At 42.2% G+C, this 21,488-nt stretch overlaps 1 protein-coding gene across 1 annotated transcript in view; it reads left to right on the top strand.

Annotated features, from left to right (window-relative positions):
* Positions 1 to 21,488, top strand: part of RBFOX1 (RNA binding fox-1 homolog 1) — a 1,460,760-nt gene that overhangs the window by 298,160 nt on the left and 1,141,112 nt on the right. The window lies entirely within an intron of this gene.

Here is a 21,488-nt window from a genome sequence, read left to right as displayed (position 1 = left end):
GAATTTTAGGACTTAAGATGGGTTTGTTACCTGAGATGCAAGTCTAAGTCCCCTTATCTTCTGTCCATTACCCTGCGGGTGGATGGACATGGTAAGGACCATTGTTGCCTTCGCTGGAGTACCAATAAGTAACAGTAGCTTACCATGTGCCAGATTGTTCTGTAAGCACTTTGCATAGGTTATTTGATTTTCACAGCTCATTTAGGGAATAGATGCTACTCTTATCTCTATTTTACAGATCAGTCAGCTAAGCCCCAGGGAACTGAAATGACACCCTCGAGATTGCAAGACTAGCATGAAGTAGACCCAGTAATAAACACGTTTCTTTCAACTCCAGGAGTCTGTACTCCTGCACTTTCCCATCTCACTGGACTATTCGAGTGGCTTTCTGTGTTGTGTATCATGTATGTGCGCCACTTTGTTTTTTTCCCACAGCATGTGCACCATCAGTAGTCATCTCTTCTGTGTGTCTTCCACAGAAGTGCACGTGATGATGGAATGTTTTGTGAAGCATCTCTAGGCTTCTCTATGCTGTGCATTTGTGCATCCCACTGTTTTTTTCCTCCTTCCACACTGGCAGCTTGTGGCTCCTCACTGAGCTTTGGAAGTGAAGGCTGAAGTTCCATCTGAATGAAGGGATAAAATCAGGGCAGAATGAATAAAGTGGGAACCCTGAGGTTGGCAGCTGGAACCCAGACTTGAATGTAGTGAATTATCAACACGTCCTGTGTCACTGTAGCTTTTGGCTCTCTTGGAGTTTTTTTTCTTTTTCCTTTTTTTTGGGGGGGGGGGCATTTGAAATTAGGTAATAGCTGGGGTGTTTTGCTTTCATATGATGGAAACCAGTGCCTACATGCTGTCTGTTGTACTTCTTGAGTAGGTAAGATGATTGCAAAAACAGAAGAGTGACTATAGTGCCAGGAACAGAAAGTAAGGCATTTTAAAAGAGTCAGAACCACTGTGTTGTGTCTATAAAAACCATACCTATCTTTCCTTAGCTACTGGGCCTGCTTAAATTCTCAACTCCTGCTTTGAAACACAAACTCCCTGTTGTTCTAACTTAAGTTTTTACCTGCAGAGTGGTATAGGAAAATCCAAAGTCACTGTGGCAGGTAGAAATAGCCCAAAGTAAGACTTGCTTGTGTATTTGGCAAGGGGCTGGGGAAAAGTCATTAAAAAAAGGTTGGGGTGGTCCTCTCCATGCTGTGTGACTGCTTTGGGGTTCTTTCCAACTATCTATCTTGCCCCCTTCTTCTACTTCTCTTTGCAAACTTGAGAGCTTCACTGACTGTTCTGTTCAGGCTTAACTTTGAGTAATTGTACATATGAGGCTTGTATTATATACCCTCAATGATAAATATTGAAAAGATCTCACCCAGGCATATAAAGTGGTGCTGAGTCCAGCCCTAGAAGCCGAGCTTGTCCAGTGCCACATGGATCTTTTGTCTGGTAAGGGAGAGCCGGGGAGGAGAGGTGACATGCTAACACATCTTGGTTCTCTGATCCATTCCCTACCACACAGACCAGAATGCTGTGTGTTAGACTTGGGATATTTTCCCCTGTGGTTACGTCTATGGAGCTGGTTCCTGATTTGCACTTTCTCAGTTCCCTAGGTGTCCATGTCTGTGTCCCTATCTCACTTCAATTCATTGTACCTTCTTCAGTGCTTCCATGCTAACTGTTTCTCTGCTCTGTGATTGAAGCTTGCACTTTTAAGTGTATGTTCATCTAATCACTTGGGGGGTTGTTGTATGCAGTAGGTTCATTTACAACTTATCCCACGAATATTTATTAACTAGTCATATGTGCCAGGTCAAGATTATGCATAAGAGGTGTATCAGAGGATAAGAGAGAAGGCGCCTCGTACTCCTTTTTAGTGTTGGTAGTAGCATGGCTTATAAGTTTTTTTTTCAAGTTTAGAAGCAACCTAAACTGTCATCAAAATGAGATTGTAAAGGTGACTGGTGGTAAAGTAATGATGGAATACGATGGAGCAGTGAAAAATGAACGAGTAGATAAATCTCAAATTTTAATGCTGGGAAGAAAATGACAACCGTCAAATGGGTATGTTACCACCTATGTGAAGTTCAAAAACATGAAAAATATTGTGAAACAGATTAATATATTGCTTTGGCTATGTAGGATACATACATAGGATATATATGTGTATACATGCATCTACACATACGGGATTTCTAATCTGTTGGTAATATTTGTTAAACTTGGTATAGAAAACAGGTGTTTGTATTCTATATTATTCTGCCGATATGCCTTAAATATTTGTATTCGTTCTTTATAAATAAAATTTGATATACTTTCTCCAGATTCACCAGATTTTAAAGAACTCATGGATTATTTCTCACATGTACTCTAGAGACATTGGGTGTGGGATAGTGGAAAGGTTGAGGGGATTAATGAAAATAATGGAAAAAGAAAAAGACAGAAAAAGAAAAAAAAATTTGAGAACTTTTGCCTTAGGTACACCTCTGATTCCCAGTGCAGCTATTAATTAGCCGTAGAATCTGGAGGAAAATGTTTAACTCAGGTGCAAGTTCTAGTTCACATGAGTTGGCCTTTTTAAACGTCAGGTTGTTAGGAAAGCATAGGTCCTTCCATTACCTTGAGGGGTGGGAGGAAAGCTCTGGGTCTTGTAATTACCAGGTTCATTCTCCCTTCTCTCTTTGTAAGTCTATTCACTCTCCACACCTACCTCTGATGTGACGTTTTCCAGTACCACCAATTTTCCTCGAAAAATCCCCTTTACCCCCCAGGATCTTTGTACTTTCCACCATCCTAAACTATAACCTGTTGGAGCAAGAAAACGTCTGGAGTCTATATGATCTAATTTATCTCATTTTGTATAGAAAGAAACTAAGACCTAGAAAGGATGAATGACTTGTCTTCTGGTTCAGACTTATTAGCTATTTTAAAAATGTTTTTATCTCCAACTTACAGTGAAATTACAAGAGCAGTGACAATAACTTCCATATAGATTTTTCCTCTTTTGCCAGTTGTTTACATTTTCTCTATTTGCTTTATCCTATCCTCTCCCTCTCTCCCCTCCACCATCGATCGATCGATCTATCACCTGCATACCTACCGACCTATTAGTCATCTGCCATTTCTATCTTTGTATCTATATTTACACACATACATATTATTTATTCTTAGCATGACACCCTGTTATCCTTGCAGACTTCAGCGTGTCTAAGAACAAGAATATATAACCTTACACGACCACAATACAGTATCAAAATCAAGAAATTTAACAAATTATACAATCCTATTAACTAGTCCATACTTCATTTTCTAATTTCATTGATTGTTCCCAGAATGTTCTTGATGGCATTGATGCATGGCCCGGAATCCAGTCCGTTGTGGATTTCATATAGTTGTCAGGTCTCTTTGGTATCCTTTGTTCTTTTTTTTTTTTTTAAGATTTTATTTATTTGTTTTCCAGAGACACAGAGAGACAGCACAAGCAGGGGGAGCAGCAGGCAGAGGGAGAAGTAGACTCCCTTCCGAGCAAGAAGCCTGATGCGGGACTTGATCCCATGACCCTGGGATCATGACCTGAGCTGAAGGCAGACATGTAACCAACTGAGTCACCCAGGCATCCCCCTTTAGTATCCTTAATATAGGACAGCAACACAGTCTTGCCTTGTCTTCCATGACCTTTCCATTTTTTAAGAGTATAGGCCAAATAATGATTTTGTAATTAATCTTTGGTTTACAAAGGTATTCCTGGGTTTTCCAGCCGTTTCCTCAGGATTTGAGTCAGGGTGTATGTTCTTGGTGGGGACACTAGAGGAGAGCCGATGCCTTTATTTTCTCAGTGCATCATACCTAGTAGCATGTAATGATTGGTGCTTTTGCTGGTGATGTTATCTTGAATTACTCTGTGTAGATGGTGTCTCCCAGATATCTCCACTAAAACATTTCCCATGGTAATTAATAAGTGGTTTTAGGAGAAAATGCTTTTAGGCTTTGTAAATATCCTGTTTGCCATCAAACCTTCCCTAGCTTCACCACCCACTGACGATTCTTGCCTGAGTAATTCTTACTATGATCGCTGTCACATGGTGGCTTTTCTAACCCCGTCAGATGTACATGTCTTAGTTGGCATTCTCTTTCCTTTTCTCATGTATTCATTTAATCATTTGTTTCAGTATAGAGTCATCAATTCATATTTTATTCAGTGAGTTGGAATCTATTGCTGTCATTGTTTGTTTCAGTGTTCAGAGTGCCCCAGATTTGGTGACAAGGAGCCCCTCCAAGCTGGCTCCTGTGTCCTTTTGCCATGTCCCCATCAATCTTTGATGACATCTTCATCTTTTGACACCATAAGATGTTCCAGGCTCGTCTTGTACTGACTCTGCCTCAGCCGGAGAACCAGGCATTTCTCCAAGGAGCCTTTCTTCCTTTTTAGTGGAGAGTGCTATTTAGAAACAAAGTTCTAGATACTCGTGGTATCTAGGTTCCCTAAATGGACACTTTGGGAAGAGTTAAGTAAAAAATATACTCTTGCCACATAGACACCTGTATCTCTCTATCTTTGAAAAGCCATGAATTTATGTGATACCTCAAATTCTGATATAACACCACAGGATGTATTCTATCCTTTCTCCTTTCTAGATTTACAGCCTTCTTCCCAACAGTGAAACCCAGCTCCCATCGTTATTTATTTACTCAATCCTAGAATACACAGAAAACAAGTTCCAAAATGTTAACCCATACTACTTTGAACAACCTTCCAAGTAGTGTTTGGTATTTGTTTCCAGTTATTTTATCTTCAGAATGGAATGTATACATTCAAAATGTTGTGTTCAAAGTTACATAGGTCAATTCATTTTTCCTTTTTTAATAGTATATATTATCCATTTATTATCAGATTTATTTTTCTGCTTATATTCCATTTTATTACTTTTTCTTTCATCCATGGTAATTGTCTTTAATTTGGTTTTGTGTATGTCAAACATTATCATCATTCCAAAAGTTCAAGTGATTGGATAGTTGCACTCACAAAAGTGTCATTCATCCATTCTAAATATTTTTGCTCCTTTTGCACTAGTGCATAGTTGTTTTTCATTACTTTCTGGTTTATTCTTCTGTCCTTCCCCTCCAAATTTAAAAAAAAAAATGTGTGTGTTTTGTCATTTCACTTCTAGCTTATGCATAAGGTAATACACTATCAGTTCTGCACCTCTTCCCCCCTTTATCATGCCCACATTTCAGCAAGGAGGCACAAAGCCATCATACAACTTGTGCTTTTAAGGTCTGTAAAATGTCAGCCTTCTGCATTTGGATATTCCATCCAAACCCTCACATAAAAGCTTCACTTTAGGCAGGTGTGACAAACTTTTTTACCTTTTAGTTTAGAACGAGAACACACTAGTGCATTTTTATTTTATCTAGGAATTATATACTGGAAAACACTCCATGTTCACAGGGATCTTGCTCATTCTTTTTTTTGCTGCATAATACTCCATTATTCAAATGAGCATATATTACCGAACCAATCCTCTATGTGCCCATGTAGGTGGTTACCAAATATTTTGTAATTACAAACACTGATGCCATGAGTCAGCTTGTCTGTCTGTCTGTCTGTCTTGCCTCCTGTTTTGGGGCGGGGGGGTCCCTGTAAAATGAATCTCTAAAGCTGAGATTGATGGTTGATGAGATGAATGCATGCATAGTTGTATTAGATATTGCCAAATCTCCCTCCATAAGGACTACATTGCTCTTGCAATATATGAGAGTGCCTTTTTGCCCAGAGCATTCCCAAAATGTATTTTCTAGGTTCAAAAAAAATTACTGTTGTTGTTGTTTTTGCCTATCTGATAACTCTTATCATTACTAGTGTCTTTTATCAATCTTACAGACTGAGATCTTGGAGGAAAGAGATTTTATGTTAATCATCATGTCTGGATCCCCACTGCTTTGGAGAATGTCTGGTACAGAACAGATGCTTCAATGCCAGTTGATAAGATTGCTGGGTGAAAGGATGCTTTCTTGGAAGGTAGTTGGGTGGGAGGATGATTTGGAGAAAGAGTGAGTAGAAGCCTAGATAACTAGTTGTGTGGTTAAATGGAAGGACTGTTGGGTGAGAGGGGGTTTGCATGTCTTTTGTTTTTTAATCAATATATGACATTTTTGGTTATACCTTTATGCTCACTAAGGCCAAACACTGTTGTATACATTTTCGTGTCATATGGTCTTAGAGATAGTATTCATTCAAGATCTTCTGATTGTCTGAATACAACAATCAGGACCATTATAGTCATCTTTGAATTTACCATTGACGTTCATCTTTGAATTTGTATACACCACAGTGCTTGGCACATAGGAAGTACCTAAGAACTCAGTTTGTCGGTAGGTCAGTTGGTCAGTTACAGCAACAGCAAAGAGATTAGTTGCTCTATCAAAGAAGATGAAGCTGCTTTTATCAGGTTTTTCAGCAGTGAGTATTGGCTTGATTCACTCTCTCTGGACACACATTTGCCCTGAGATCATTTAATCACTAAGCTACTTAAATTAGCAGGTATTTTAAGAATGGGTGGGCCTTGGGCAGTCTTGTAATTTATTCAGCAGATGATATAATCAGGGAACAAACTTTTGCCATGGAACCAGTGTCTAATAGCACACAATTTGGGACCATTTGACGATCAGCAGTTGAAGTGACTGGAAGGAAGTCCATTAGGAGTTGATAGAAGGGGTGGGTATTTTAAATGGCCCAAGTTCTATAATGCTTATTTTAGCCATCTCTTTTTATTTTCCCATGGCAGCGAAGTGAGTAACAATTCTTCTCACACTGATATTATGAAAAGAAAGGAATCTGATTTTGACTATATATATATATTTTTTTTTTTTCTTTTTGGATCTGTGATAGGTTCGTAATTGAAGCGTAGAACAGAAGATGAGATGCTCTTTAATTTGGATAAGAACACGTAGAGACATCACTCCAGCTGAAAATGTCTTTTCCCAGATAGTTTGCATCCTGGCCAAGCGTCCTTGTACGGAAGTAACATTTTCCCACCCAGAGCCAGGAAACAAGCACTTGTTACTGCCACTGGTTGGTGTTGAGTAATCGTACATGGTGGGCTGGGGTGAGGGCATCCGAATTATAAAATGCCTTCCTTTGAAGTCAAATCAATTTTTATTCTTAATCTGTGAGCATGAGATGGGAACAAATAACTTCTGAGTGAAATAAAGATTTCTTAGGCTGTCAAGATTTATCTTATCAGTCTGAAGAGGTGGGATTCCTGTTAGCAACTGGCAGTTTTAAAAATCCATTCGCCTGAGGAAGTGTGAAAACAGCCTGCAGAACAAAGACTCTGAGCTCTTGCTGTATTGAGTTCCTATTTGCTCCTTTTTCGCATTCCTTACTTGAGACTTTGCCAGGTCTGAGGAGAGTGTATAGAGACAGTATCAGAAATCATTTCTTTTGGGGAGGAAGTGTTTTGTGGTGCAAAATGTTGAGGTTCTATAGCCAAAACACCAAGGGAAATGGGGTATTTTCTGTGAACTTCACAAGCGGCCTTCTTGGGGGAATTCTCCATGTCAATCTCTGAATGTTTTTATTGGCCATTGTTTTGCCACCGTGGAAGACCCCACCTTTTCCCCATGTTAACTTTTTCTTTAACTAACAGAGCCAAAGTAGATTGTTCCATGAAGGAAAGAAACCTGCTCATAAGCTGTTCGTAAAATAACCTGTTCCTAAAGCCTGTTCATAAACTTTTGATTATTTCATCACCCTTAAGGCAAAAACCACAGAGGAGAATGTGTGGCATTTCTTGGACATCTTGAGGCAGCTGATCACACTTCTGGGCAAGGATAAGATGCCAGAACCTGTGTGGTTTTGGCTCATTTGAAAATGCTCCAGGAAAGACCATTATGTATTCTCTGCCCATCCAATGATGGTGAGACCCTACATCTCACAGGAGGATACACTTGTGAGGTGCAGTCACACCATTGCTGAATAGCCCCTTGGATGCCAGCCAGCCCACCCTCCTCATCCAGATGGGAACTTTGGGGCCTACCTTTCAGGACCACTGATTACCCAAAGTCATTCCGCTCCGGTTTGTGGCAGAGCCGGAATAGTACCCAGTGATTTCCAGGATCTCAACACAAAGGATATCCATTATGGACAGAATGCTCCCTACCTTTTCTCCCTCCTATCCCCCAAATAAAAGTGAGAACATGGCCCCTTACTGGCCAGGGTCCAAAAGTATATTACCATACAGATGCCTATCTGTGGTTTTGGGGACCAGCAGGTAGGTCTTTGTTGAGGATTATCCATCCTACCTCCTCTGTCCCCAGCTCCCATCTCCCCTGCATTTAGAACTACTCCCTCTCCACATTTGACCTCCTTTATCCCACATCCATAAAAATCCATTCCATGACTTCTCTGAGCAAACCAAACCCCTTCCATATGAGTTTTCCTTTTATGATGAGCTCTCTTACAGCAATTATCCTGTTTGCAATTTTACATTGATTTCTGTGATTCTATGACTGGTTTCTCTCTCTCTTATTAGACTCTTACTTCCGTGAGATCAGTGGCTTAGTCATTTGTATTTACCAATGCATCCACAGCTCCTTGCCTGGCTCTTCATGGGCAGGTCTGTTAGCTTCCTATAGCCACTTTAACAAAGTACCACAAACGGGGTGCCTTAAGACAACAGAAAGGTAGTCTCTCACACTTCCAGGGACCAGAAGTCTGAAATCAAGGTGTTGGCAGGGCCATCTTTCCTTTGAAGGCTCCATGGGAGGATCTTCCCCTGCCTTTTCCAACTTTGGGGGTTTTCCAGAAATCTGTGATGTTCCTTGACCTTTAGACACATCACCGCAGTCTCTGCCCTCGTTGTCCCATGACATTTTCCTGGCATCTCTTACCTTGTCCTCCCTCTTGGCATTGTCTTTCCTGTGTCCAAATTTCCCTCTTCTGATAAGGACACCAGTCTTTGGGTAGGGCTCAGCATAATAATTTCATGACCACTGCATTAGGTTCCTAGGTCTTCAGCAAGAACTGTTATAAACTTGGTGGCTTAGAACAACAGAACTTTATTTTCTCCCAGTTCACGAGGCTGGCTGCCTAAAATCAAAGTGTTGGCAGGCCCATGTACCCTCTGATGGCTCTGGGAAAATTTTTTTCCTTTCCTTTTCTAGATTCTCATGGTCGTTAGGAATCTTTAGCATCCTTTGATGTGTAAAGCTTCATTCCACTCTCTGCCCCCATCTTCACATGACCTTCTTCCCCAGTGTCAGTGTATCCTCTGGCGTCTTGTAAGGATGTAAGTCACTGGATCCCACCCTAATCCAGAATGACCTCATTGTACCTTGATTACATCTCTAAAGACACTATCTCTTCTTCTTCTTTTTTTTTTTTTTAAGATTTTTTTTTAATTTATTTACTTGAGAGAGAGTGAGAGAGAGAGCATAAGAGGGGAGAAGGTCAGAAGGAGAAGCAGACTCCTCGCTGAGCAGGGAGCCCGATGCGGGACTCGATCCCAAGACTCCAGGATCACGACCTGAGCCGAAGGCAGTCGCCCAGCCAGCTGAGCCACCCAGGTGCCCCAGACACTATTTCTAAATAAGGTCACATTGTGGGGTTCTTGGGGGTCGTGAATTTTGGGAGGACACCATTCAGCCCAGTAGAGTAGGCAGTACACATCTGTTGAATGAAGGTATAAGTGACAGTGCTGTGGTTCTGTCCAGTCTTCACTATGGAGAATCAAGGAGTCACATATGAGCAGAATCCAGTGCCCCACACACTCTGGTGGAGTTTCAGAAGGGTCAGGGTCGGTGTTGACAGAAATGAAAATTCCTCACCAGGGTGCCTCACCCTCTCTTAAAAGACTCCTCAAGATTGCTTTGCTGTCCTTCTCTCCTCTGCACAGTGTTTTTAATATGTCTATTTAAATGCAAATTTTGACTTTCTGTCTGTAATCATATAAAATGTTTGGCACTAAAATTTTAATCAGGAATGTAATTTTATATAGAGGCGGTAATGGAGTGGTAGGCCACACGTAATAGAATGAAGCATCCCAGGCGTGGATTTTCAGTACACGGAAGCTTTGGCCTCTCTGCATCCTGTCGAGCTGAAGAACCCCTGTCTAGCTCAGAGGGGCACTTCCTGAAGACGTTTCATGCCCCCAGATGTGCCCTATGTATTGTGAGTAATCCTAGTGCTTAATTGTTTTTTAAACTGAAGAAGGCCACTAGAGAGTCCTTTTCTGTGTCCTCTGTCTCCTCTCGTTCCTAGCAGACCATCAGTGTTGAGAGAGGGCTCTACCCTTCTCCAGTCTAAGGCGATGGATCGCTGATAACAGGCTGAGGCTCTGCCACAAGAGCCTCCATTGTTTGGGATGGTGGCTGCCCATAGCAGATGTTTATCATTGCAGAGCTCCCCGAGACTTTGAGCTCCACTGCCCCTAGTTCAAGCACAGCTGCTACCATTCTCCCCTCTGTCCTCATCCATTCACCTCTAAGGGAACCGCGGGCCCATGGGTGAGGGGGCTACCCAGACCCAGCAAGCTGGTGCCACATTCCTTTTTGAAAACTCCCTAGGCATCTTACTATGTGCTGGTTGGCACGTTTAGTGGCTCTACTTGAGGTACCTTGGTGGCTCAGTAGGTTGAATGTCTGTCTTTGGCTTAGGCCTTGATCCTGGGGTCCTGGGATGGAGTCCCACATCTGGATTCTGCTTCTCCCTCTCCCTCTGACCCCCGCTCCTACTTATGCTTTTGCTCTCTCTTTCTCTCTCTCTCTCTCTCTCTGTCTCTGTCTCACTCTCTTTCTCTCTCAAATGAATAAAATAAAAAATCTTAAAAAAATAATGAAGTGTTTCCAACCAAGGCTGCTGACAAAGGTTGGGATTGCAGTGCGTCACTTTGGTCTTGGTGTCCCAGGTTGTCATTGCAAGGGTATCGGGCTTCCCACAGCTGATTTCTGGTTGGGCCATCTGGCTATACGGGAGTGTTACATACCTTCCCACTTGTAACTGAGGTATTCGCTGCCTCCAAGCCTTTGCAATGGCTGTTCCATAGTCCTAGAATATTCCTTCATTGTTCAGCTGGCTTTTCACTTTCAGGGTTCAACACAAATGTTATCCCCTCTGAGAAACTTCCATTGCTCTCTCTGGTTAAAGTATATGGCCCCACATCATGTGTGATCTGAACGCTTTCTTTATTTCCCTCATTGCCATTATTTCAATCTGAAATGACCATATTTATAAAATCTCTTGAATGGTTCTTGAGGAGAATTGCTCCTCCTAGTGTGCACTAAGGGATTCAGGGACGGAGAGGGGGTATGTCAAAATGGAGATACGGGGATGAAGTTGGACTCTGTAGCATTGATCTTACTGGGAGAAGATTGGCCCTGGAAAGGGAAAGGAACAATGGAGAAGGAAATATATAGATAAATATGAAATCCTTAAACAGGGTAGGTGGGAAGAGTTGGGGATTGTCTGTTAGGAACGAGGAAGAGGGAGGCTGTTGTCTCGATTTCTAAACTGGGTATTTGAGTGCCTGGGAGTCATTTTTGCAGAAAATCAAGAATGGGTTTGAGGGGAAAGATATGTGAGCTCATTATAGACATTCTGAGGTGTTAGCTCCTAGAGGAGATGCAGCTGAGGTTTGGCTATAGGTGTCTATCTGACCGAAAAGTCATCAGAGGAGATTGGGAGAGGGGTTCTCTGTGTTAGCATTTATTTTCTCTTCTGAAGCAGGAGGTATCTGAAAAGTGTGGTAGATCAAAGATGTGAGCTAAGTAGACAGTACTTTATTTTTGTTTCCTTTTTTAAAATATAATTTTATTTTTTCAGTGTTCCAAGATTGATTGTTTATGTACCACACCCAGTGCTCCATGCAGTCTGTGCCCTTCTTAGTACCCACCACCAAGCTCACCTAATCCCCCACCCCCTCCCCTCTGAAACCCTCAGTTGGTTTCTCAGAGTCCACAGTCTCTCATGGATCTAGACAGTACTTTATTTTATTTTTTAAAAATATTTTATTTATTTATTTGACAGACGGAGATCATAAGTAGGCAAAGAAGTAGGCAGAGAGAGAAGAGGAAGCAGGCTACCTGCTGAGCAGAGAGTCTGATGTGGGGCTTGATCCCAGGACCCTGAGATCAAGACCTGAGCCTAAAGCAGAGGCTTTAACCCACTGAGCCACTCAGGCACCCCTAGACAGTACTTTAAATTGCCTTACAGAGAATGGGAGAATTTCGTTCAGTGAGGAGACTTTTATTGGGTGTCTTCAGTGCTCCAAGCCCTGGGAATTGAAGAGTGAACAGAACAGTCAAATTGTGAATTTTCCTTGTCCTTGGGAAGAGGAGGAAACCACTGCTGGTGGCCCTGGGCACAGCAGAGGCTTTAGACCTGGCACTTAGAATGACGTGAGTCTGTGCGATCTCAGAGCTCTTCTGTATTCTAATAAAGAAAAGTATCTTAGTCTAGACCCTGAGCAGATGGACCGCTAGATCGTCCAGAGATGGAAGCACAGAGGGGCCCATGGTTTCAAGTTCTAGGGGAACATAAATGGTGGTTGAAGTCACAGACCATTCACAGTTCAATATGAGTGTGGAACAGAGTACTTGCTTAGGCTGTTTCTTTTTCCTTTTTTCCGACAAGCATTAGTGAGTATCCTTGAACAATTCTCTTTGAGGGTATAGGCAGTATTTCTCTAAAATAGTTACTAAGAAGAGGGATGCTGGCCTGAAGGAAAACACTTAGTACATTTCAACACGTCTTGCCAAATTGCCTGTTACAACTGACTCCCCAGTTTGGACTCCCACCTGCAGCATCCAAAAGAGCCTCTTTTCACCCACCCTTCCCAACACTGGTTGTTATTGATCTTTCTAACTTGTATCAATTTGACGAGGATTTTACATTTTTATAGGCACTTTAGCGATCGCTCACCATTGCAAGCCTCTCACTCTCAGCTTGCTGGGATATGTTTGGTGTACAGTGACAGCTGAGGAAATGTTTTAGAGGACATAACAAAGAGGCAGTACCTGCAGGGTTGGGGTGGGGACATCAGGGAAGTTCTTAGAGGAAATCAGATGGGACACAGCAGGGCTGATCTGAGATAGATGGGGAATAGATTCTAGAGACATTTGAGGACTGAGGTGTGGTGATCTTTTGGGAAAGCAGGAAGAGAGAAGTCAAAGCTGACTGAGTTGCCTCTCAGTGGTTGGTGTGACTACACTAAACTCTAGCCAGGAAGGATGATGCAGGAGGAACGTTTGATTTGGGAAGTCACTCCTGAGCTCTGTTCTAGCATCTGGACCCTACCTGTTGGACATCAAACACTGAGTTTCTCAAGTTGTCCAGTTCAAGATTGTTCCCATTTGCTGATGCGGCAGATCAGTTTGCCTCTGTCATGCCCTTTGGTCTTTGGAGTCCTGTCCGCTGGGCTTGGAATTAGGCCCTTATGATCTCATCTGCCACAGCTTCCACATCTGTCACAGCTGGGAATGGGCCTGCATCGTGTGCCTGCATATTCTGGCAGGTGGATCCTATCACAGGGTGAACCACGCATCAGGTCAGCTCCTAGTTTGGCCGCTTACAAGACCCGGCTTCATTAGCTGTCTGTCCCATTGCACTGGAAATTCATGAGGGCAAACTCTGTCTGCCTGTCTGTTGGCTATGTCCTAGGGCAGGATACTGTAAACTTTTTCCGTAAAGTGTTAGTATATATTAAGTATTTTAGGCTTGTGGGATGTAGGGTCTCTGGTGCTACCCCTTCCCACCTTAGCTGCATCAAAGCAGCCACAGACAATATGCAAATGCATGAGCATGGCTATGTTCCAATAAAACTTTATTTATGGCTACTGGAATTTGAACTTCATATAATTTTTATATCATAAAATAGTATCCTTCTTTTGATTTTTTTCCCCCAGCCATTTAAAATTGTAAAAGCGTTCTTAGCCTGTGCGCTATATAAAACAGGCAGCATGCTGGCGGTCTGAGAGCCATGGTTTGCCAGCCCCTGTCCTAAAGCACAGCACAGTGCCTGCCACATAGTTAACACCTATTTTCTGTGGTGGAGGAAGGAGCAGAAGATGCGTAGGCTGTCTTTGCAACTTCTTCTTCCTGCAGAGTGGGAACGGAGCCACACAGAAGAATAGTAAAATAAACAAAAGATTTGGTATCACTTGATCTTGGTCGTCTCCCTAATGCATGGTGTGACCTTGAGCCAGTTGCTCCAGCTGTTTGGGCCTCAGCTGCCTTATCTGTGTAATGGGGAGAAACCTAGATTCCTGAAAGGGGGTGAAAACAGCTCACATTCTAAGAACATTGATAAATTATTACCCAAAATAGGAGAAGGGGCACAATAGACCCGGAAAAGTCCAGATTTATTCCAGAGGCTAGTATTTGAGCAGCAGGCAGCTTGGGCTCAGCTGCAGAGGCAGCAGATTCCCAAGAGTGAGCTGAAGCGTTCAGCATCTGGCGCCCAAGAAGTACGTCGCGGCTGCCCCGTGAGCTGCCGACACGTGCTGGCTGATTCTCATCCTTTCTCCAAAGACGCATACTGTGTGCATTTCATTCCCTGTAATTTCGGTTAATATTTCAAGAAAATCTGGCTTTATTATTTTTCCAGTAAGGCTTTTGGTACAGTCTGGATGAAGTAGATGTCAAACTTCAGTGAGGTTATGGTTGTGGTTAAGCTAAAACCGAATCTCTTAAACCTGGCATCATTTCCCTGTCCTCCTCCGATAGCAGACACCCTGCGCAGGATGCCATGTGGTCTGGGGGACACAGGCGCGCGGCGTGTGTCTTTTCTTTCTGTCCTGAGGCCATCTGTGCCATGATGCGGTTTTCTTTCCCATCTTGCTGCCGCTGAGTGTAGGAGCAAGATCCATGCACTGAATGTACCACACTCCGTCTCTAGAACAGCACAACCGGCATAGAAGTTTAGTGGCCATGACCTCAGATTTTACACCAGTCGTCAAAGTACAAGGAACAAGCACGAGGGTGTGGGGGGACGTATTTGTTGGCTTATTTGTTATTGTTGTTTCTGAGCAAAATGGATCCTTCACAGTGTGGGTGTTTCCAGGGAAGAGACAATTTCTCTTTCTGCAGTACGTTGACTGCTGTGATCACTCTTTCTGCCCCCAAATGTTTCCGTTTTACCACCATTCATCTCTCTTGATTGGTTTTGCCTTTCTTCTTCTAAGATGTTGCTAAATTTGCTTGTAAAGTTTTGTTTATTCATCGGCGCTCAGTTGAAAGGTGCCGGATCATTAATCTAACTATTCAAGGTTAACCATGCTTTATGCTGAAATTGCCTTTTATGGAACAGATTTCAAGGTTTTGCAAGAGTTGAGTGCTACCTCATTTTTGACATTTCAGCAGTGAATCCTGTTTGAAATGTGATTTGAATCCAATCATCATCTTATTTGTGGAGGAAGATAGAAATAATATACAAATATTGCAGTAAAATTACATTCCTCCTGTCCCCTCTCCCTCTCAATTCAGCTAGTCTTGCTAGGGTAGCAGCAAACAATGTCATTGCTTCTTTAATTCTGCCATCCGTTTTTCTTCCCATATATATTTCCCTCTGATGGCTTGAACACGTTTTCATTATATCTTACATGAGTTGTATGGGCCTTCTCAAGAGTGTATAGGGAAGAAGAAATGGAGCTCATACAGTGACTCCTTTGCCTTATTGTAGAATCTCAGGGTAAGAAGGACTTTAGAGGTCATTTAATTCATCTACTTATGCAATCACAGAATTCTTCCTTTGAAGGAACAAATGAAGAATTTAATCTTCTAGGCCTCTTTGTAAACGTCTGAACAAGTTTATAAGTGCCTCTGTCTCATAGTGTTTGGATGTGGCATTTTAATTAAAGACCAAGCAAGCCTAGCCGTTTTTCATGATCTGACGTAGCCTATAGTTCCTACCTGATACCATGGAGCTTTTGCTCAGCGCAAGTCCTGGTATGTTTGCTATCTAACTGAAGAGTACTCTTCCCTTAGAACTGACCTGCGAGCAGCATCTTAATAAACTCACACCTGAGACATTTCCATTTCTGTGGAAATTATAGCCATATCCAAGTTTGTCTTACCCACTTCCCTGTGTTCTATCAATAAATTCTCCCCCTTTCCTCATAAAAGCCTGCACTTCCAAATGTTTTCAAACTCATATTTACTCTAAAGTGTTCACGAATGATAATGTTCAGTGTCATCACGAATATTCACATGGGAGGATGCTAATGGTGTGGACAGGACCAAGCTAGTAAAGCTTGTTGAGCTCTGGTTTCTATGTTTGTTTAATGGAGATTAGAACGGACAGTACTGAGTCATGGTAAAGGACGTGGTCTGAGTTCAAATCCTGATTCTGCCATTTACCAGCTGAGCTCATTACATTATTGAACCTCTTGTTGCCTCAGTTTCCCCATCTTTAAGATGGGGTTAGTAACGAAACTACCTCATAACACTATTGTAAGAACTCACTAAGTGAATGCATGTGAAGTGCTTAGCACAGTGACTGACTCGTTGGAGGTATTAAACATTATCAACCATGGGCTAACAAAAATCCCCTTGCTCGGGGTGTCTGGGTGGCTCAGTGGGTTAAGCCTCTGCCTTCAGCTCAGGTTATGATCTCAGGGTCCTGGGATTGAGTCCTGCATCAGGCTCTCTGCTTGTCGGGAAGCCTGCTTCCTCCTCCTCTCTCTCTCTCTCTCTCTCTCTCTCTGCCTGCCTCTCTGCCTACTTGTGATCTCCCTCTGTCAAATAAATAAATAAAATCTTTAAGCAAACAAACAAAAAAATCCCCTTGCTCTAAAATATCGAATTCTCCTGCCAGGTGGCAGAAATACTGGTTTTGAGAGTAGTGTGCCCCTGAGGTCTTTGTACAGCACAGCGTCCCTCCATCCCCATGGGGATTCCAGTTTGGAACATTTCTAAACTTTATCTAGCTGGTATGTTCTTATGATCATATAATCATAGGTCAGACCTATTGCTGCTTAATTTGAGCAGCACATTTTGGCCGGGCAAACGAGTCCCCATGGAGTAATTCCTATGCTGTTGTGTGGACCTTTCTTTAATCACAGATACTATTCCTCCGTCAGCTCTCCTCCACTTCTTGTTGTATGTTAGCATGAGCAAACCCTATCCTCTCTCTATTCCTTTAACTAAAGAATACTGAGCATCTGCTCAGTGTCTGAAGTGGAGATACACCACTATTCTTGTACCTATGGAGCTTGGGTTCCAGTGGGAAGTATAGAAAAGCAGCATTAAACAAATGGACAAATAACCAAAGCCATCAAGAAGATATGGAATGTATATAGGAAAGAAATGAAGGCTTCAGAAAGGACCAAGAAATTCTTTTGGTATCTCTAGTTCCTATGATAATATCATATATGCCAGTTATCATGATGTTGGAATCTGACATGTAGTATATAGTAGGTACTTAGGAAATATTTGTTGAATAAATATTTAAGACATGGCATAGTTTAGGCAGGGAAGACCACAAAGCGTTTTTGTGGAGTTGTTTGAACAGAAGACCAAAGAGCTATTCATGAGAAGACAGATGGGCCAGATGTGGTGGAAGAAGGGCCTATTTGTGGTAAGAAAAGCTGGGAGCTGGAAAGGGTTTGGATCGTTTGAGGAGCTGTGGAATAAGGAAAGTGTGTGGTTGAAGGGTACAGAGAGAGGGGCTAGGGTAGTGGGAAATTGCCCAAAGATGGGGCCCAAGAAGTACACAGGGACCCTATAATGGGGCACATAGTTAGGTATTGGAGAGGAGCGCAGCTATTATTTGAACTGCAAAAGGAAGTGATTAAGGCTTGGTAAAGTTGTTGATAAGCACCTAAAACCCAAACTTCCTACAGGTAGTAACCCTAAAGGATAAACACTTGTTCCTGAAAATAAGGAGTTCTTCTAAGTTCACCCATTGGTTTTTGGTCACAGCCCTCATCATGTTGCTTCCCATAAGGATCCATATCCCTAATTTTCAGTGGAGTAAAAGAAGTTAAGAGGCAAATATTCCCTATGCTAGTGTGGAAACCATTCACAGTACCATGTGCCTGTTGTCCTCATGGGCATTTTGCTGTCACTGTGCAATTTGAGTTCTCTTTACACACCTTGGATTGGTAGATATGAGTCATGCCCTTCCTAGATATAACAGGATTTAATTAAGAAAAACGTCTTTAAAAAGAGAGGCCTCAAACATAGAGCCACTAATGTCAACTTAAACTCAAGATATTTGGGATGATAAGTCTGCTTACAGGCTCAAAAAACGGCTAGTGGCTCAAGGTTATGTGAAACAAAGAAAATATCAGACATCACACAACTGGTTTAGGCTTCCTGAGCATTATATTATTAACGTCACTGCACTTGGAATTCTGTTCCCTCCCCCAAAGTATATATGCAAAATGTGTAATGGGCATCTGTCAGTTCTGCATCTAGAATGTTTCCACCAACTCCCACTTCTGTAAGAGCTCCCAGGCTTCTTGCAGAGATCTCCTCCACCACTGTCAATCCTTGTGACTTCTGTTAGAGCTCTTACATCTCAGACTTAAGGGAGGAAGTGTATGATTTATAACTACCTAGTCAAAGCATCATATATGCCAGTTATCATGATGTTGGAATCTGAGTGTGTGGGCCAATTAGAATCAGTGAGGTGAAGTCTGTGGAATTTTTAAAATTTACTTGAACTTGGCAATATATAAGTCTGAAGCTGCTTGCAACCACCTTTGGCACCATGTGGAACCTAAGTTTGAAACTCACATTCGGAGTGAGAATGGAGGAGAATAGAAGCACATGACAGAGAAAACCATGACCCAGTGACATCATTTAAAGAGTTCCTGGATCTAGGTGGCTCCGTCGCGCAATGGATAGCGCATTGGACTTCTAAAGAGTTCCTGGATCCAGCCAAACCTGAATTCCTCTATATTTTGAGCTATTCAGCTACCCGAACTAGTGAATTTACCCTTGTATTTTTTTTTTCTTCTTTAAGACAGCTTGGCTTTGCATTTTTTTGACAGTTGCAACCAGAAGAGTTTTAAAGTGCTCATTAGTACTTTGAGGTCACAAAGGGAAATTGTCGGGGTACGCATACCACAGTTGACTTAGATGAAGGACTGGCTTCATTCTTTTCTGTTCCTGCGAGCACTGGCAGGGAAAAGGAGGCAGTAATGAAAGGACAGAGACAAATGCTCATATGACTATGGAGATGCTGTGTGTTTTGTCACATCGGACTGTGCACCATGGCTTGTCACTGCATAGCCTTTGCTCTTTGTGTAACACATTTCAATCATTAAACCACATCTTATTTTTTTTCCTTGATAGTGCTCAAGAAAATGAGATCATTAAGTACATCATCATGAAAGCAGGTACCTGGCTTTTGAAATATTAGATTTCTTCACTTCCATTCCCTCTGTGGCTTGGTTCCCATAACTTTAAAATGAAGGCCCACTTAGTCCAATTATGCTTCTAAGAACCTGTGATATTTTGATCTCGGATTCCTCTCTCTAGGCTATGGTGTGAGGGTGGTGTATTAACAAGCATCTAAAATTGAACGACAAAAGTAAACACGAGATAGGTTTTTCTCTGTGCTAATCAATGATGGCCATCCTGCTAAAAAATTCAGCTCAGGTTACAGCTGCCAAACAAATGAACGTGGGCCAGAAAGCTCCGGGACTATACAGCCTGAAGCCATACCCAGGAGAAATCAGGCTGTGGATTGGAAGGCATGTAATAAAAATTGATGCTGCCTTCCCAAGCTCTGGGATCCTGGGATTGTACCTCTGCAGGTATCTAACATGCATTGCCATCTGAGTCACCATCTCAGCATTCCTGGCAGAAATGCAGCCATGCTGGTGAAACTTGCTGCTGGTTGACTTTTAGCCCATCTGGAAGGGCCAGACAAAGTATGCTGAGCTAACTTGCTTTAGGTCAGAGGCTCCATCTCCCCATGGCTGTGAAATGAGGGATGCCTGAGCGGAGCTCTGGCTGAGACCACTATCTACTCTGTTGTTTTCTAAGTTGACACTAATCAATTAATTAGAATGTTTGCCGTAATCATTGGCATTTTATGCATGTATACATTAGTGTTTCTGTTTACGCACATGCATTAGATGTGTTCACACACCCATATACCCAGATCTTTCCATTTGGCTCCTAGAAGTGCCATTTTGATTTTCTGGCTCGAGGTGGAGAATCAAAATCTGCCCCTGCTCCAATTCTGAACTCGAGTGAAGTTGTGGTAATAATACTAACCTAAGGGGGAGTGCACTGACCTGGTATTTTAATTTGGAGAAATTATTTATTAATACATCAGTTAATTTTTTTTTAATTGTATTGAATGGCTCAAGTATGCCAGGCACTGTGTTAGTTTCCGGGAATAAAATAGAGAAAAGAAAGAGGTCTCTCCCCTCGTGGGACTTATAATTTTGTTGATGATGAAAACAAGTAAATAAGCATGTAAGAAGCGGGTAGCTATGCTTTAAATTATGGTTTAAAGGAAATTAAACTATGCATTAAAATTAGTTGCCGTGAGAGAAGGTGGCTAGGTGGATCCTTAAGCTTAAGTGGGAAAAAGTGGCATTTACAAAGACATAACCTTTAAGCTGCAATTCTATATTAAAGGGGGGAGCACATATAAGTATCTGGGTGGGGAACCATTTCAAACCCAAGGAATAATTAGTGCAAAAGTCTTAAAGTGGGAACAAACTTGGAGTGGTACAGGTACTAAGGAAGAGCCTCTTTCTTGGTTGGCTTTTAGGGGATGATAGAGAGCGCAGCATGAGATGAAGTTGCGGAGGTGAGTGTGGGTAGATCTCACAGAGCAGGTGTCTCCACCTTGGCGATGTTGACGTTTGAGGCTTGGCCTTTCTCTGTTGTGTCCTCTTGTGTGCACTGTAGGGTGTTTTAGCAACATCCCTGGGCTCCACCCACTAGATGCCAGGACTCCACTCCTCCAGCTATGACAGCTAAAATGTTCTCAGACATTGCCAAATGCCCCCTCAGTTGAGAACCCTTGAAGTTGGTTGTGCAAGCCTGCAAGAAGTTTCCATTTTATTTTGCATTCCATGGAAAGCTATGCACATTTTAAGCAGGGGAATATCATGATTCGATTTACATTTCTTAATGATCACTGTGTCTGCTCTGAATGAATGGTTAGTAGGAGGGCAAAAGTAGAAGAAAAGAAATCATCACCCCAAAAAGGGGTTATAATGCCATGATGGAAGGTGATAACCATAGCAGTAAGGCTTGTGGGCAGGTTTGCTTTGGATTAAGCTGGCAGAACTTTTCTATGGACTGAGTGCGTGGGCAGGAAGGGAAGGAGAACATGAATGAGAATATATATACCCTTCGCATCCTTGAAGCTCTCTCGCTGAAGTGAGGGAAAGCAAATATATATATGGCATTCATTACAGTGCCTTCCAATACATGCATGTACGAATGTGTGGCCGTGCAGAGGAGAGAGTGAATAATTCTTTCAGGGGGAGGTCATGGGAGGTTGCTCACAGGCTGGAAA

This window comes from Mustela nigripes, chromosome 11 (genome assembly GCF_022355385.1).
Source record: "Mustela nigripes isolate SB6536 chromosome 11, MUSNIG.SB6536, whole genome shotgun sequence".
NCBI lineage: Eukaryota > Metazoa > Chordata > Mammalia > Carnivora > Mustelidae > Mustela > Mustela nigripes.
Note: the sequence above shows the minus strand (reverse complement) of the source record. Positions and strands in the feature narration are given on the sequence as shown.